This window comes from Bufo bufo, chromosome 5 (assembly GCF_905171765.1).
Source record: "Bufo bufo chromosome 5, aBufBuf1.1, whole genome shotgun sequence".
Classification (NCBI taxonomy): Eukaryota; Metazoa; Chordata; class Amphibia; order Anura; family Bufonidae; genus Bufo; species Bufo bufo.
In genome coordinates, this window is record NC_053393.1 from 371,105,860 (window position 1) to 371,124,680 (window position 18,821).

The 18,821-nt window shown below is 42.7% G+C and overlaps 1 protein-coding gene across 2 annotated transcripts in view; it reads left to right on the top strand.

Annotated features, from left to right (window-relative positions):
• Nucleotides 1–18,821, top strand: part of CDYL (chromodomain Y like) — an 86,585-nt gene that overhangs the window by 839 nt on the left and 66,925 nt on the right. The gene's annotated exons all lie outside the window — the stretch shown is intronic.

Genomic DNA, 18,821 nt, shown 5'->3' on the forward strand with positions numbered 1-18,821 from the left:
AGCAGGGGGGGGGGGGGGGGGGCAGACACGTGTGATTGGGCACGGGGGCAGACTGCTGGGAAAGTCCTTACCTGCTACTGCTGGGACTTGTAGTGGCACACCCTCCCTGCCCAGCGGTCAGGGCTCTAGCCTGGCACTGCAGCTCTGAAATAGGATGAGTCCTGGTGGTTTCCAGTATAAGCTGGAAATGCCCAGCATCAGTTGACTTGCTAACATGACTTCACTTTGGCAAGCTGATGACCAACAAGTGGAGACTTGTAGAGGATGATGGAGGTGATGTGCGGTCTCACCCCAAAGCGTGCTCCTAATGGAGCTAAAGAGCATGTACCCATGGAAAGTGTGGGGGGAATACTGAAGACCTCAGGAGCTGGTAGGACCCTTCTAGTAGTCCGACAGACTATTAGGTTACCTGCAGACGGGTGCAGGTTTCAAAAAAGAAATTCCTCTCAAATTTTTGTGCGGATTTTCATGCAGTTTTGCTCTGCGCTGCAAAGGGTGAAATCCGCACCAGCGGTTGACATGCTGCGAGTTTGTAAATCGCAAAGAAGCTCAGTTCTCGTGTGGGGGGAAAAAAGCAAAGGGGGTGATTTTATCAAAACTGGTGTAAAGGAGAACGGGCGTAGTTGCCCATAGCAACCAATCAGATTCCACCTTTCATGTATCAAATTTCCTTTGCAAAATGAAAGGTGCAATCTGGTTGCTATGAGCAACTAAGCCAGTTTTTCCTTTACACCAGTTTTGATCTGCCATGAGATTTGTCTAACCTCATTCACTTTGTCGGTACTGTATTACGCAAGACAATCTGTGGGGAAAAATAGGAGATTTCTAGGCAGGTTGGCTACAGTCCAGTCCTGATCTAGTGAAGTGTGACCTTGGCGCCTTTCAGAGGGTGATGGGGGGGGTTTCTTAGAGGGAACCTGTCTCCTTGCAGATGACGTCTGCTCTGCAGGCACCAGGTTATAGAGTTATGTATTTTATTCATTTAAATCTCTGCTCGTTCTGAGCCTAGGGGTCCAGTGGGTGGTCCTACACATTGATTGACAGCCCGCCGCCTGTGACTAGGCATGCAGAGATAACTAGCGGTCACGACTTAGGACCGCCCACTGCACTCCTAAGTATAGAAAGTGACAAGGTGTCCTGAATAGTTTCCCTCCAAACTACTTATTATTGTGCGCAGCTCCTCCTGCTCTCTACTATGACTAGATGTACAGTGTTACAGGTTCCCTATGTAATAAGTGGGCCCTGGACATCAGATGTTTGCGTACAGATCACGTTGGAAAGTGGGCACTTGGTGATCAAGCAGATTGGATTTGAGCTCTTATAACGCTATTGTCTTGGCCAGGGATGGCCACGGCCCTCCAGCTGTTGCAAAACTCCAACTCCCAAAATACCATGATGGCTGTAGGCTGTCCGATCATGCTGGGAGTTGTGGTTTTGCAACAGCTGGAGGCCCGCAGGTTGGACATCCCTGGTCTTGACGATCAGACCTATCTTGCACCACTCATCTCCCTTACAACATAGAAATAAAAGCCAGTGCAATCAAGTAAGACTACTTTCACACTGGCGTTTTGGCTTTCCGTTTGTGAGATCCGTTTCAGGGCTCTCACAAGCGGTCCAAAACGGATCCGTTTTTGCCCTAATACATTCTGTATGGAAAAGGATCCGCTCAGAATGCATCAGTTTGCCTCCGATCAGTCTCCATTCCGCTCTGGAGGCGGACGTTTTGGTGTCCGCCTGATGATGCCGAGGCAAACGGATCCGTCCTGACACACAATGGAAGTCAACGGGGACGGATCCGTTTTCACTGACACAATCTGGCACAATAGAAAACGGATCCGTCCCCCATTGACTTTCAATGGTGTTCAAGATGGATCCGTTTTGGCTATGTTACAGAGAATACAAACGGATCCGTTCTGAACGGATGCAGGCGGTTGTATTATCTGAACGGAAGCATTTGTGCATATCCATGACGGATCCGCACCAAACGCGAGTGTGAAAGTAGCCTAAGATAGTTACTGGTTTAACCACCGCAATCAAAGGGCTGTATTACACCAACAGATTATATAACCAATATCTGTCCAGTCAGACCAATAGTTGGTGTGTATAACAAAAGTGTGACCAATGATTGGTCAGATAATCTGTTGGTGTAATACAGCCCCTATAACTATGGCCGACATTTTACTCTTGCATGGTCAGTGTGTCGCTGTGCATTGCTGCTGTGCGTCTAGTGGTATAGCTCTATGTCCCAGTGTTGGGCATGCACAGGACGAGCGGCTGTGTTGGAGTCACGGGGACTGCAATCGTTTCTGCTGATGGGTGGATCTGTCAGCAGCAATATCAGGTGAGGCTGAAACCCTTAACACCTTCACTTTTTGGGGATTTATTTTTAATAGGAAGTAGATCATATACTGTATGTTATTGTATATACTCACTGAAGGGCTGCAGCGAAATGAAAAGTTGTTGCAGGACCCTCACACATCTGTAAGAAGTCTGTGTCTTGATTTGACAGTCTGTAGTAGGAATCCTTCAGAATACAGACTATTCAGACAGTAAAATGCTGTCTATATTCCACTTTGTACCTCTGAAACTGAAAGGAATTGGAAAAACGGCAGATCAGGATGTTATGTAGATCAGCCCAACTAAAAGCAGCATTTCTGATACTAGCATTGGATTCCTGTAATGTTGCATATTTGAAAAAAAAATGGCTTCCTCTCATTTGAGGTTGTTCATTTCAGGTTGGTCAGCATTTTGTAGACACCCCGGACACATTAGCGCTGTGCCTTTCGTGGTAGCCTTTTCCGTCATAAATGCTCTCTGTCAGCTGGACAGGAACCACTGCATGCAGCGGTACTTGTCCAGCTGACAGCCGTCATTTATGTTTAAAACTGGCTGGATCACCATCAAATCTTGTTATAGTCAACAGGGATCTGGCTATGCCACGTGCATTGAACTCCAGCAGGCTGTTCTCTGCCTTATTTGCCACCCAGAACCCTATAGGATACCCATAACGCCTCCTTCCCCTTGGAAGGTCTGCTTACATCTTGTGCTTTGGCGGCTAAGTGGTTTGGTAATTGATAATATAGTAGGAGATCTTCTCTACCCTGGTTATGAACCAACATGTCCTTATACTGTACAAATCTACACATAGGTTGGGTAGCATCTAGATTTTCCTCTACTGTAGTGTCACCTTAGGTGTGCTACCTTGGCATGAATGAAGTTCTAGGCTACATCTGTTGCTGAGGGCGAAATACTGTGGTATTTTGTCTGGCAGAATGCTTTTAGTCATGCCAGAAACCTGACTGACCCCCTTTATAGTGAATGGTATATGTCTGACACCAGTGGTGTCCAGCATATTCCTGTGCTTGAACAGAATACCGGAGTTCAGCCACAGATCTGAACTTACCGTAAAGCCTCTTCCAGGTTGAGGGTGATGTCATGGGCACATGCGCAGTAATCTCTTATTTCATTGGATAGTGCAGACTATGGTACAGGCGTGAAATTACAAGGCCAAACGACATATCTAGCCTTGCCCATCAAGGGGACAGAGGGGGTGGCAAAGCGGAGGAGCACTGGTACTCTGAGTCGCTTGAGCCCACCCTTTGCTACGCATAAAGCCCAGTTTATATACCATAAGCAATATATCTCGGGAACAGGAAAGTGGAGACACATAAGGGAGAATTCGCATCACTGTTCTTTTTCCATTCGTCTGATCTGTGAGAACAGAAAAATAAAGAAAAAAACGGATCCTGTGCATCAGTTATACACATTTGGCATCCGTTTGAGCCATTTCCGTCTGAGATCTGTTTATTTTTAGATGGAAAAAAAGTACTGCGTGCACTTTTTTTTACCATCTAAAAAAATTGATCTCAGACGGAAATGGCTCAAATGGATACCAAATGTGCATAACTGATGCACAGGATCCGTTTTTTTACAGGATCCATTTTTTTTCCTTTATTTTTTTTTCTGTTTTTCTGACAGATCAGAAGAATGGAAAAATAAAGGCGATTCGAACTCTCCCTAAATCATATCGTTTTACTCATCAGGGTCTTTAATATTCAGGCAGAAGTTGCACATTTCAGGTCATGTCCAGTCAATTCTACTGAGGTTAGGACTTTGTAGACTAGTGTGAAAGTTTGAAATGTTACTAACTTTTCAACAAACTTTGCATAAATCAATAGTATAGGCAAATATAAGACTTTGTTTTATATTTTATCAGAGAAAACTGCCTCTTTCTCCACTTCTCAGGATCCTTTTCTCTTTTCTGTTGCTCTGAATTCTTTGCTAAATACGTCTTGTGAGACTAAAGGGGACTGTCGGCTCACTAAAGGTTACTAGCTGCCCAAAGAAGTCTATGGAGACGGGAGGAGTAGTGAGCTGCAGTGAGTGAGAGAGACACAGCCATGCTGCAGCAGCTAATAGTGTTACATCATTCACAGTGTTTGAATCACATCAATACTGCTCAGTAATTCTCTATACTATCTTCCATGATGATGAGTGGCAGCAGAATCTGTACTGGTTATGGGAAACATAAAACTAACTAGTCTCCATTTACTTGCTCAGGGCAAACTGACCATTAGAGATGGAGCATGCAGGGGCAAAAACTGCTACAGAATGCCAGATACAAGTTATATAATGGCCAGAAATGGTGCTATCATTCCTATACACATGGACGCTTTTCTAAAGGTGTAGTAGATGCACGTCAAATTTCTATTTCTCCTTGGTCAACTTCCTGCATTGTTTTTCATCTGACATTTCTTCAAGCCTGTCCTCTTGGCCCTATGCATTGAAGACGCAGCACCTAGATTCTTTCCTTCTCATGATAAAACGGTGCCAATAGAAACACCTTCATTTGATTTCCAACAGATAAAAACACCTTAAATATGAATTGTCACCAATGACACAACATATTCGCATCAAATGTCATGGTCGGTACATACCATGACGTTTCTTTGTTTTATGACTTGGCTTTTGGGTGCATATGGTGCTATCCTGTTATACCTATATGAAGCCCTTACTTGTAGCCCTCTTTGCATTGTATGCATTGTTGGCATGCTGTACCATCTTATTATACTATGGTTATATTGTGTCATTATTATCCTGCTACACTCAGTAAATGGATTGATGTATGTCACAATAAAGCCATGAGTGTATAGAAGGCTGAAAAGTCATACGTCAAGCTGGTTTAGCCTGTTATACTACATGTTCATCCAGAGGAAGGCTAAAACCTCCATGAGGTAGAAGCCAATTTTCATCTTAGGGACATAAATTCCTTCTCAACAACAAATCAGGCATTCAGAATAAATCCAGGGCTCAAGAACCTTCTCGAGAAATCTAGTAAATATAACTTTTGATATCGTTACTGTGAAGAAGTGCATCCAGGCCCCTCTTGAACTCTTTTGGTGAATTCACCCCCCCAAACCTTGTCTGGCATAGTCTCACTGCTGTCACTGTATAGAACCCCCTTTTATGATGGTGTAGAAACCTTGTCCTAGATGTAGAGGATGCCCTATTGTTACTGTTTCAGTCCTGAGTACAAATTTTGGCAATCTCTCTGCGTACTGTAGTCCACCCAGTGCTCCAGACTAAAAAAATAATAAACAGGAGCCATTGGCTCCTAAACTGAAAAATGTAGGAGCCAAATTACATTTTTAGTCGCCAAATTGAAAATATATATAATTATAATAATAAAAAAAAAGACTTGGAGAAGATGAGACGCAGGTCACAGTAATGAGCCAGCACTACATATTAAAGGTGTCACGATACCAACATTATTCCATTTCGATACCATAAAAAAGTATTGCGATACTCGATACCATTCGATACCACGCCAAAAAAAAACACCATTCCGCATTTTCTGGCATGTCCGGCCCATAATAGGACAGTCCTATCCTATTTTTTGGGTGGACAAGGTGACACGGTTGTTATCATTTTTTTTTTTCTTTTACGACGTTCACCGCATAGGAGATATTTTTTAAAAATATTTTAATAGTTTGGACTTTTCGGACGTGGCAATATGTAATATGTTTATTTATATATTTTATAAGTGAAATTGGGAAAGGGGGCGATTTATACTTAATATTTTGGTGTTTGTTTTTTTTACACTTTTTTTTTTTTTACACTTTTTATTTACTAACTATTAGCTCCCTTAGGGGCTACAACCCTTGTCCTATTTACCCTAATAGAGCTCTATTAGGGTGAATAGGACCTCACACTCTCCCTGCTGCCCTGTGCATAGTACACGCAGCAGCATGGAGCTTACCATGGCAGCCAGGGCTTCAGTAGTGTCCTGGCTGCCATGGTAACCGATTGGAGCCCCAGGATTACACTGCTGGGGCTCCGATGGGAACTGTCACGGAGGGGAGGGGACCTTGTGGCCACTGCCACCAATGATTTTTTATACTTGGGGGCGGGGGGCGCACTGCGCCAGCAATATTTTTAACACTAGGGGAAAGGGGGGCGCACTGCGCCACCAATGATGTTAACTCACCCATTAATTCAAATACAGGAGGCGGGTACTGGCTGCAGAATCATATAGCCGGCACCCCAGGGGTTAACTGCCACGGATCACAGCTACCTCTCATAGAGGTTGGGTGCCGGCTATATGATTCTGCAGCCATTACACGCCTCCTGTATTTGAATTAATGGGTGTGTTAACATGATTGGTGGTGCAGTGGCCACAGCCCCTCCCCTCCTCTTCCCCTCTCTCCTCTCATTGGTGGCAGCAGCGGCACAGGGGGGAGGGAGGGACTGCTTCCTTCTTCCCTATGCTGCTGAGCGAACGCCTGCGCTGGGGCGGCGGCGCAAGGAATTATTGGCTCCCATGCCCCGCCGCAATATTTGGCTACAGCGCGGCAGCCCTGTCGCAAATGGCGACAAGGGTAAAAAGTCTTGTCGCCATCTGCAAATTTTAAGGCGCATTGGCGACCATTTTGGTCGCCATCTGGAGTGCTGCCACCCGTTACATGTCTTACTAGAATTGCCTGCCTTTGAGCTGACTCAAACTTTACTATGTCTTTCCTGTGTACTGGAGCCCAAATTAGTAGAAACTCTTCCATGTGCAGTCTGACTAGTGATTTGTAAAGTTGTAGAACAGTGTTCTTGTCACATACATCTGTGGTCCATTTGATGCACTCCATGATCCCATTTGTCATGGTAGCAACCAGTATTGGGCAGATGCTATACTTTAGTCCTTTTTCATGTCTGTTTTGCCCAGTGTTTTCCCATTGTGGCCCCATACACACCACTGTATCCATTTTTCGGTCTGCAAATCGTGAATCAGGTCTGTGTTGAATCCGATATTTTTTTTTTTTGAAGACCCATTGACTTTAAAGGGTTCACGGTCTGCATTTTGCTGCCAAGTATAGGACGTGTTCTATTTGTGGAATGTGAAATGGAGAGAAAAAAATAAAAAAGGAGGAACCAGTGGAGCGCCAAAAATTGAGGTGATAGGATGGAAAGCAGCTGATGGAAATAGCCCCAGTGTTGGACACAGTATTGAAAATTATAGAAGCAAAAGTGGCCAGTTGGCCCAAAGGAATTAATTTGGGATCTGATGAAACATCCGAAGTCGATTCGCATTAAAACTTCGTTCCAATACTGTATGGAGCAGGAGCATTAGAATGTATTGGCTCTGATAAGCCGAAGTTATTGCTTCACGAAGTCTCGCGAGACTTCGCATAATAACTTCAGAAATTATTTTTGTACTGTAAAAAACTATTTCCCGAACGGCTCCATACATATTGGAATTAATTTTTATGCAAATCGACTTTGGATCTTTCATCCGAAGTTGATTCGCTCATCCCTAATGTGGAGCACGCAAATAAAATGCGGATAGCACACGGACCACATCAGTATTGTTCGTGTGCTTGTGGCTTTTTTATGTACTGGTGACCTGTATTTTCTCTTATCAGTGTTAAACCTTATTTGCCACTTCATTAGTTTTTATGGTACTAGCAGAGTGCTGTCTGCATCAGCCCCATAGAAGTGAATGGAGCAGTGGACCAACATGTGCACTACCACTCCATTCAGAGGGTACTTTAGAACATCCCTCTTTCAAACCATAGAGAGTCCCAGCAGTCAGACCCCCATGATCCAATATTTATCATGTCTCCTGTGTATGGGTAACAAAGGCTTTTCATGGGATAACAAAAAAGCAAAAAATAAATAAAGAACTAAAACAAAAGAAAAGGTTTAACTACTTTACACAGATTAATATCTGAAGAAATGATAGGACCCTGTGCTACAGTTGAAACCAGAAGTTTACATACACTATATAAAAAGACACACATGCATATTTTTCTCAATATCTGACATGAAATCAGAATAAACCTTTCCTGTTTTTGGTCAATTAGGATTACCATAATTATTATTATTTGCCAAATGCCAGAATAATGAGAGAGAGAATTTTTTTAAGGCATTTTTATTACTTTCTGCAATGTCAAAAGTTTGCATCATTTCATTAATATTTGGTACTATTGCCCTTAAACTGTATGACTTGGGTCAAATGTTTTGGATATCCTTCTACAAGCTTCTCACAATAGTTGGTCGGCCAATTCCTCCAGACAAAACTGGTGTAACTGAGCTATGTTTGTTGGTCGCCTTGCTCGCACCTGCCTTTTCATCTGTGCCCATAAATTTTCAATAGGATTGAGATCAGGGCTTGGTGATGGCTGCTCCAAAACATTGACTTTGTTATCCTTAAGCCACTTTGTAACCAGTTTGGCAGTATGCTTTGGGTCATTGTCCATTTGGAAGACCCATTTCAGCCCAAGCTTTAAAGAGGACCAATGACTTGCTAGCAGTCTGCAGTAGGGTTACAGAGGGGTGGTAACAAGTTGGGGGTGTGTACCTGCACAGTCTGAAAATGGTAGCACTGATTGGATAGAGTGAGTCTGTGCAGGTACCCACAACACAACTGGTTACCTCTCCTCTGCACCCTTACTGCAGGCTGCTAGCAATTCATTCATAACTTCTAGTAGAAATAACAAAGGAATGGGGCAACATAGAGCCATAAGAATAGATGCTCCAGAATTGTTATTACATGGGGAATGCATGGAGCTATTAAAACATCCAGGTCAGGAGTGGTGAAAGGTCGTCTTTAACATTCTGGCTGATGTCTTGAGACGTTGCTTCAGTATTTCCACATAATCTTTTTTCCTCATGATGCTATCTATGTTGTGAAGTGCACCAGTCCCTCCTGCAGCAAAACAACCCCAGTGTTTCACAATTGGAATGGTGTTCTTAGATTTCAAATCTTCTCCATTTTTCCTCCAAATGTAACGATGGTCATTATGGCCAAAAAGTTACATTTTAGTTTCATCAGACCACAGGACATGTCTCCAAAAATGTAGGTCTTTGTTCCTGTGTGCATTTGCAAACATTAATCTGGCTTTTTTTATGTTTCTTTTGGAGTAATGGCTTCTTTCTAGCAGAGGGGCCTTTCAGCCCATGTTGATACAGTACACGTTTCACTGTGGATATTGACACAATCTTACCAGCTTCCGCCATCATCTTCACAAGGTCTTTTGCTTTTGTTCTTGGGTTGATATTCACATGTCGGACCAAAGCATGTTCATCTCTGGGACACAGAACCAGTCTCCTTCCTGAGCGGTATGATGACTGGACATTCCCATCTTGTTTGTAGTTGCGTATAATTGTTTGTACAGGTGAATGAGGCACCTTCAGGTATCTTGAAATTGGACCCAAGGTTGAGCCAGACTTGTGCAAGTCCACAATTCTCTTCCTGATATCTTGGCTGAATTCTTTAGGCTGGGTTCACACGAGCGTGTCCGGATTAGGTCCGGATGAGTCCCGGTGTGTTGCGGCAAAACCGCGCGAGTAGGAATGCAATTGCAGTCAGTTTTGACTGCAATTGCGTTCCGATGTTCAGTTTTTATCGCGCGGGTGCAATTTTTTTGCACGCGCGTGATAAAAAACCGACACTGGTACCCAGACCCGAACTTCTTCACAGAAGTTCAGGTTTGGGTTAGTTGTAGTGTAGATTGTATTACTTTCCCTTATAACATGGTTATAAGGGAAAATAATAGCATTCTGAATACAGAATGCATAGTACAATAGGGCTGGAGGGGTTTAAAAAAATAAACTCATTAACTCACCTTCTCCTCTTGATCTCGAAGTTCCCGGTCTCTTCTTTACTTGAGTTGTGGGCTAAAGGACCTTTGAGTTGAGTTTACTGATGAGTTGTGGGCTAAAGGACCTTTGGTGACGTCAGATCTCATGCTCCAATCACATGGTCCATCACCGTGGTGATGTACCATGTGATTGGAGCATGAGATCTGACGTCACCAAAGGTCCTTTAGCCCACAACTCAAGTAAAGAAGAGACCGGGAACTTCGAGATCAAGAGGAGAAGGTGAGTTAATGAGTTTATTTTTTTTTAAACCCCTCCAGCCCTATTGTACTATGCATTCTGTATTCAGAATGCTATTATTTTCCCTTATAACCATGTTATAAGGGAAAGTAATACAGTTTATAGACTGTCACCTAGCAACCATGCGTGAAAATCGCACCGCATCCGCACTTGCTTGCGGATGCTTGCGATTTTCACGCAACCCCATTCACTTCTATGGGGCCTGCGTTGCGTGAAAAACGCAGAATATAGAGCATGCTGGGATTTTCACGCAACGCATAAGTGATGCGTGAAAATCATCGCTCATCTGAACAGCCCCATAGAAATGAATCGGTCCAGACTCAGTGCGGGTGCAATGCGTTCACCTACCGCATTGCACCCGCGCGGAAATCTCGCCCGTGTGAACGCAGCCTTAGACTTTCCCATGATGCTACACAAAGAAACAGTGTGTTTCAGGTGTGCATTTACATACATCCACAGGTGTGTCTCTAATTAACTCAGATGTTGCCAACAAACCTAACAGAAGCTTCCAAACACATGACATCATCATATGGGCGGTCCAGAATTGTTTAAAGGCATAGTAATCTTAGTGTATGTAAACTTTTGACATAGCAGAAAGTAATAAAAATGCCTTAAAACATTCTCTCTATCATTATTCTGGCATTTGGCAAATAATAATAATTATGGTAATCCTAATTGACCAAAAACAGGAAAGATTTATTCTGATTTCATGCCAGATATTGAGAAAAACATGCATTTGTGTCAAGGACCCTCGGATTTCCCCTTTTTGCATTTTCGTTTTTCACTCCCTCCCTTCCCATAGTCCCAACTTTTTTTATTTTTCCATTCACATAGCCTTATGAGGGCTTATTTTTGGCAGGATAAGTTGTACTTTCTAATGACACCATTTACGGTTGCATACCATGTAGTAGGAAGCGGGGAAAAAATTCCAAATGGGGTAGAATTGGGAAAAACCGCAATTCTGATAAAAGTTTTTTTTTTTTTTTTTTTTACACTGTACACTATGCGGTAAAATTGACCTGTTATCTTCATTCTCCAGGTCAGTATGGTTCCAACGATACCACACTTGTATAATTTTTTTAGCGTTTTAATACTGAAATTTTTTTTTTTTTTTTAAGCCTTTTGAGGAAAGAATTTTTTTTTTTTTCATAACCATATTCTGACCCCTATAACTTTTTTGTATCTATGTGTACGGGGCTGTGTGTGGGCTCATTTTTTGCGGGACAATCTGTTCTTTTCATTGATACCAATTTTAAGTGTGTATGACTGTTTGATCACTTTTTCTAAAAAAAATTATTGCGTAGTTCAAATGACAAAAAATTGCAAATTGGCTTTTTTTTTTTTTTTTCCACTACGCCATTTGCCGTATGCCATTAATATTGTTATATTTTAATAGTATGGGCATTCTCGCACGCAGCGATGCCCATGATGTTTCTTTTTTTTTATTGGTTAAGTATTTTTATTTTAAGGAAAGGCGGATGATTTGAACTTTTAGGTTTTATATATTTTTTTTTTATATTTTTAAAAACTTTTTTAAACTTTTTTTTTTTTTAAACTTTTTTTAAGTCCCCTTGGGTGACATTAACTGGCAATCATTCGATTGCCCATAGTATTCAGTGATGGCTAAATAGCCATCATTTAAGACTTTATTTGCACTATATCAATACAAGGCTGCCACCTAGTGGCCTGTATTGATATATACATCTAATTGACTCTGAAGCCTGTTTGAAGCTTCGGTCACTTAGTGCAAAGTAACAGGTTTCCTGATCTCAGCCGGGGAACGTTGTCACCGGATCAGAAGCGCGCGACTTCCAGTTCCGGTCTGCGCAGATGCTGTGGTCACATTTGACCACAGCATCTGAAGGGTAAGATGTATGCGATCAGCCTTATGGCTGATCGCATACATGTGCCGCGGGTCTCTGCTATTTAAAATAGCAGAAACCCTGCGGCTAAGGTGTTTAGGGATCGGACCCATGACATACAGCTACATCATGAGTCCTTAAAGGGTTAACTGTATGTCACTCGTAAAACACCCAATCTGAGAATATACAGTGGCAATTGTGAAAGTTTGTGAACCCTTCAGATTTTTCTATGTTGCTACATAAATTTGAAAAGCTGATGCAGTTTTAGGTCACACAGGTCCTAAAAGTAGATAAAAATAACTAAATCCAACTAGTGAGTCAAAAATATTAGACTTGGTCAGGGTGGATTAAAATCAATGATTTTTTTTAAAAAAAAAATCAATTTTTTTTTATTTAAATTTGATTTTTTTGATTTAAATCGGATTTTTTTTTTAATATAAAATGCTTTTTCAGGAAAATATATTAACATCCAAAGGTTATTCCATCATGAAATAAAGATTCGTTTTTTAATTATGTAGAATAAGGCTGTATATGTTTAATTTTTTTGGTAAATAAATTCCATTAATCCATTCACAATGGGAGGGAAGAAATGCAAATGAGCTCTTAACAAGCTTTGCCTCTGATGCCACCAGATGTAAGGCAGCTATCCTATAAGTCAATATTCAGCTCTTAAAATAAGCCTTGAGACATGACTTGGATATTAAATAAGCCAGCACCTCATCAGTGATTGCCCCTCATCAGTGCAGAGCAGAGAGTACTGGCTTAACTGGGTAGGAAGCCTGTGTTCGAAACAGCTGTCTGCAGATGAGGTGCTGGCTTATTTAATATCCAAGTCATGTCTCAAGGCTTATTTTAAGAGCTGAATATTGACTTATAGGATAGCTGCCTTACATCTGGGGCATTAGAGGCAAAGCTTGTTAAGAGCTCATTTGCATTTCTTCCCTCCCAGAATCCCAGAGGAGCATGTATGGTCTATAAGTCTCCTCACACTGATTAAGGTGCTCTCTCCCTAAGGAGAGTTAGTTCCCCCCTTTGTCCATTCACAATGTCATGCTCTTCCAGAGGTTTTTGTAAGATCATTAGGCAGTTTCTCTGCCTACAAGATATTATCACAGATGCTTGGTTTACTTTTGCAGTTCTCAAAACTGAATTTGCCTCTTCTTCACAGCAAAAATGTTAGAAAAAGACCTTAAAGGGTTTCTATCACTTCGTTTCACCTATTTAGCTTTCAGACACTAGCGATCCGCTAGTGTCTGCTTTATCTAACCATCCTAATATAAGAGCTTATTGTCCTGCCGTTTAGCTAAAAAAATAACTTATATAGATATGCAAATGAGCCTCTAGGTGCTATGGGGGCGTGATTAGCACCTAGAGGCTCCGTCTACCTTAACAAACTGCCGCCGCCCAGCGCGTCCCTCCAGCCCGCCCATCTCCAGCTGAAGCGATCCTCTCCGTGCGCGTCTCTGTTCTGCGCATGCGCAGTGAATGTCTGATCGCTTCCCTGCTCAGACATCTCCACTGCGCCTGTTCCTCGGAGCACTATGACGTCATCGGCGCAGGCGCAGTGGAGATGTCTGAGCAGGGAAGCGATCAGACATTCACTGCGCATGCGCCGAATACGAGGAGCATCGCATTCCGGAGGAGATGGGCGGGCTGGAGGGACGCGCTGGGCGGCGGCAGTTTGTTAAGGTAGACGGAGCCTCTAGGTGCTAATCACGCCCACATAGCACCTAGAGGCTCATTTGCATATCTATATAAGTTATTTTTTTAGCTAAACGGCAGGACAATAAGCTCTTATATTAGGATGGTTAGATAAAGCAGACACTAGCGGATCGCTAGTGTCTGAAAGCTAAATAGGTGAAACGAAGTGATAGAAACCCTTTAATCCTAACTTCTACAAACCTATGAATACAGAATCAACCTAATCAAACTAATATGAAAAGTTGGAAAATGCAAATGTGATCGCACTCTACATCCAGCACTCCGCCCTGCCTCCATGCTGGATGAGACATGGGTGTACATTTTGGCCAAAGCGTAATAAGCCACTCACCGCGTCAAGGTCGTCTCATTTGAGTGGTCCCTAACACTAGTTCCTACCTGTTTATGGGCCATGACAGCCACACAAAATCCAGGGAATGCAGGTCAGCATGCAAGCCAAGCACACTCTGCTTTTAACCCCGTCCGGTGCCATAATATGAAAAGTTGTTATTCTAAAAATCTTCATCTACTTGCATATTATAAGTTATACCAGCAAGAATTAGTCTTTATGTACAAAACTATGATTTAAATCAAGCCTTACTGACTAGTGATTTAAATCAAACTGATTTAAATCAAATCCACCCTGGACTTGGTCATTTAGTTATTCAGTAAAATGATCCCATATTATATGTATCAGGGCTCCAGACCATCGGGTGTGAGTGTGTGACCTGTTGTAAAGAGGACCTGTCACCACAAACTGCAATCAGCAGGGAGCATGTTATAGAGCAAGAGGAGCTGAGCAGATTGATATAGAATTTTGTGGGAAAAGTTTTTCTAAAACTTGTAATTTATGCTTTTAAATCTCAGCTTTTTCTGACCTCAGGGATTAAAATTGCATTTTCTGGGTAGTGACAAACAAATGACAAACATCTGTAATGTGCTTTTCTCATAGGGACTGAAAGCGCAGGGGTGTCCTGGGAAGTCAGTGACTGCCATATAAGCGCTCGACACAATTGCAGCGATCAAAGTACACAATTGTAGGGATGGGAGCGTTTCTTCCTGACAATTGACTGCTTGTTATAGTGGAGGAGAAGTACTGCATTTACATGCCGGCGCCGCTATCTCCGCCACAGTATGAGGACGAGCAATGGCTACTGCTATCACTCGTCCTCGTACAGCTGCTTTGTTTCTGGGCAGCAGATCGCAGATCTGTGAGCTGAATTTCAAGAGAACCTGGGTCATGCAGCAAGACAGCGACCCAAAGAATGGTTAAAGAAGAATAACATTTTGAAATGGCCAGGTCAAAGTTCTGAGCTTAACCCTTTCAAGACCCTGCTATCTTCAGTTTTTGAGTTTTCTTTCTTACTCCCTGCTTTCCCAGAGCCATAACTTTTTTTTTTTGTTTGTTCACATAGAGAGGTATGAGGACTTTTTTTTTTTTTTTTTCTAATGGCACCATTTAAAATTGCATATGGTGTAGTGGGAAGCTGGAAAAAAATTCCAAAAAGTGATGGAATTTGGCAAAAATTCTGGCATAGTTTTATGTGTTTTTGTTTTTACGGCATTCACTGTACAGTAAAACTGACCTGTTGCCTTTATTCTTTGGGTCAGGACAATTGCAGCGATGTCACATTCACTGTATAAATTTTTTCTTGTGTTTTTGATACAAAAAAAAAAAAAACTTTTGCATCGCCCCATTTTTTAAAATTTACTACTGAGCTGTTTGAAGGCTTATTTTTTAATGCACACTCTGTAGTAGGGTTTTAGCGGGTATCGGATTATCGATACCCAATCGATACTTTTGTACCAGTATCGATTAGAGCCTGGTATCAGAGAACATGGCGCATGCTGCTCTCAACGCGCGCCATGTTCCCTCAGCAGCACAGGGGAGAAGGAAGCAGTCTCTCCCTCCCTCCCCACTGTGCCGCTGCTGCCAATAAGAAGAGAAAGGGGCAGAGGCTGTGGCCACTGCGCCACCAATGAGGATAACACGCCCATTAATACAAATACAGGAGGCGGGTGCCGGCTGCAGAATCACATAGCCGGCACCCGACCTCTGACAGGGTGCTGCTATCTGCGGCAGTTAACCCCTCAGGTGCCGCACCTGAGGAGTTAACTGCCGTGGATCACGGCGCCCTGTCATAGAGGTAGGGTTCCGGCTATGTGATTCTGCCTCTGGCACCCGCCTCCTGTATTTGCATTCGTTACTCATCTTCATTGGTGGCGCAGTGCGCCAACCCCCCCCAGTATTATAATCATTGGTGGCAGTGGCCAGAGGGTCCCCTCCCCTCCTCCTCATTGGTGGTGCAGTGGTAGCTTCTGATCGGAGCCCCAGCAGTGTAATCGCGGGGCACCAATCGGTTACCATGGCAGCCAGGACGCTACTGAAGCCCTAGCTGCCATTGTCCGCTCCCTGCTGCTGTGTGCACTATGCACATGGCAGCAGGGAGAGTATGAAGTCCTATTCACCCTAATAGAGCTCTACCAGGGTGAATAGGACAAGGGATTAAAAGATCCCAGGTTCTAGCCCCTAAGGGGGCTAATGGGTATTAAATAAAAAGTAAAAAAAAATAAAAAATAACCCCTTTCCCAATTTTACATATAAAATATCTAAACTATAAATAAATAAACATATTACATATCGCCACGCCCAAAAAAGTGCAAACTATTAAAATATAAAAAAAAATCTCCTTTGCGGCGAACGCTGTAACAGATTTATTTTTAAAAAACCGCGCCATTTGCCATTTTTTTTGTCACTTTGTCCCCCCAAAAAATAGGATCGGACTGTTCAATTATGGGCTAGACGTTACATAAAATGTGAAATGCACGCAGCTTTTTTGGTGTGTTATTATTTTCGCATGGTATCGAGTATCGCAATACTTTTTTATGGTATCGAAATTGAATCAAAATTTTGGTATCGCAACAACCCTATTCTGTAGTTTTTATTGATAGCCTTTTTGATCACTGTTTATTCATTTTTGGGAGGTGAAGTGTTAAAAAAAAGGTGTATCAGCTGTTTTTATTTTTAAAAATGTAGAAATTTTTTACATACGTGATTTATATTTTAATCAGGCATTTTGGGATGCGCTGCTGCCTATGATTTTCTTTGTTTTTATTTTTACTATGGGGAAAGGGGTGATTTTAAATTTTTAGATTTTTTTTTTATTATTTTTAAAAACTTAATTAGATTGCTTGTCCCATAGACTACAATAACTTCCTATTGCAGCCTATGGGAGTTTCATTATAGGAACATTGCTGTGGCAGGAGTTGGATCCTATAGAGGGCCCAAGGCTGCTACAGAAAGTGTATGGCTACCCCAATCTTGCAATTGACCATGCTATCTGAGTTAAATTGCATTGCCTCCGAGTGTCTGCTGTGTAAAGCTACATTCACACAACCGTATGTGTTTTGCGGTCCACAAAAAAAGGATGACGTCCGTATGGCATCCGTTTTTTTTTTTTTTGCGGATCTGTTGTAACAATGCCTATCCTAGTCTGTAAAACGGACAAGAATAGGACATGGTTTTTTTTTGTGGGGCTACGGAACAGACATAGGGATTTTTTAGGGAGTCCCTTTTTGATAAGTATTTAGAAATACATTTATTATTAAAGGGGTTTTCCAAGATTTTTTTTTAACTGATGACCTATCCTCTGGATAGCTCATCTGTATCTGATCGGTGGGGATCCGACAACCTGGACCCCCCGCCAACCAGCAGTTTGCGAACCCCGCGGTACTTATGTGAGTGCCAAAGTTTTCCCTAGGCCAATGACGTCACGACCATCAGTCCCATGGACTAGGCGCAGCTCAGCCCCTTAAGAAACACAGATGATATACAATGTACTCGCTGCTAGTGGTCTGCTATGGTGCCCGCTGTGCTCGCGCTCGGGCACCATACTTAAATATCTGACCCAATGTAAATTTACGACGGATGGTCAGGAAGTATTCCAACACATTGCTCATCCTCTATATTTAAAATTCCAAATTTTTTAAGTTTTTGAATGTGGTTTGACTATTTTTCTAACCAATCACATGTATCTACACAATTCTAGTCACTTTGTAAGGTCTGTAGAACTGTTCTTTTTGTAAGAACCCAACATACTCTCCAAGGCTCATAAAACTGAATATTCTTAGTGGCATTCTTGTTTCAAATATATGAAAGCGGAAAAAAAAACCTCTTAAACAGGGCTCCAGATGGGGACCAAAATGGTCGCCAATGCGACTTAGAATTTACAAATGGCGACAAGACTTTTTAGTCTTGTTGCCATTTGCGACTAGACCTTCCGCGGCAGCTCTACAGTTGAATACAGCGGCGGGCACAGGAGCTGATAGTTCTCTGCCCGCCGCCGATGTTCTTCTCAGCAGCGCAGTGGAGAAGGAGTCTCTCCCTCCCCCTGTGCTGCCGCCGCTGCCAATAAGAAGAGAGACGGGAGGATGAGTGGAGGGGTTGTGGCCACTGCGCCACCAATGAAGATAACTGACCTGTTGATACAAATACAGGAGGCGGGTGCCGGAATCAAATAGCCGGCACCCGACCTCTATGTCTACCTGAGGGGTTAACTGCCGCTGATCGCAGCTCCCTGTCAGAGGTCGGGTGCCGGCTATCTGATTCCGGCACCCGCCTCCTGTATTTGTATTAACATGTCATTTATCTTTATTGGTGGCGCAGTGCGCCCCCCCCCCCCAAACACCCCAGTATAATAAGCATTGGTGGCGCAGTGGGCAGTGCCAATGAGGGTTACAAAAAAATAATTAACTCACCTCCTCCAATTGATCGCGTAGCTGCCGGTCTCCTGTTCTTTCTTCAGGACCTGTGGTGACGTTACGGAGCTCATCACATGGTCCATTACCATGGTGATGGATCATGTGATGTAC